We start from the raw sequence: 687 nt of genomic DNA on the forward strand, positions 1-687 counted from the left end.
ATTTAGGATGTTACATGCTAATAATAGTAAGAGCGAAGCAGCAAAACGCGGGTTGTGATGGTCTAATTCAACCCTTGCGAAAGTAGTCCCTCGTTAATCTTTGTACTTCCCCTGTGCTTTCGGGTTCATTTGTCTTCGGGGAAATTGTGGTGCAGTGTCTCTGGTCAGGAGCATGATATCCGTTGGGGTTTTGTAGCCAGGCCGGAGTCCCGGTTGAACTTCTCCAGGAAAGATTTCGGCATAGTCTTCGAGCAGCGCGTGTTCCCCCGCTGTCGGGATTCTCGCCGGGGACCGCTTTAGACAAGTGGACGGCTCTTTGTCTGGGTCTGACTCTTTGGCTACGGACAGGTTACATACATAACAGAGGGGGGTGCGGACCTGCCGCCAAACGACTGCTCTATCCAGGCCGGTGGACCTCACCGGATAGCTGTTGTGAATCATAGAGTAGTTGATCCGAGGATCCGACCTAAGCGTGTCGTCCGAAAAGTCAACCCAGTCAGGTCTCGTGTCCACAGCTGCACGATTCGTCCGGCCTGGCGGCTCTGATCCGCTCTAGACACTCGAAACGCCTCAACCGTCGAGGACAATCGGGGTCGGCACGACTCGATGACCGATCGGAAAAAGGGAAAGCCAGCAGCAGCTTTTACGTCCAAGTTCTAACCTTCCGGTTCTCAACACTGAGCGCTT

Source organism: Cystoisospora suis (genome assembly GCF_002600585.1).
Source record: "Cystoisospora suis strain Wien I chromosome Unknown contig_7029, whole genome shotgun sequence".
NCBI lineage: Eukaryota > Apicomplexa > Conoidasida > Eucoccidiorida > Sarcocystidae > Cystoisospora > Cystoisospora suis.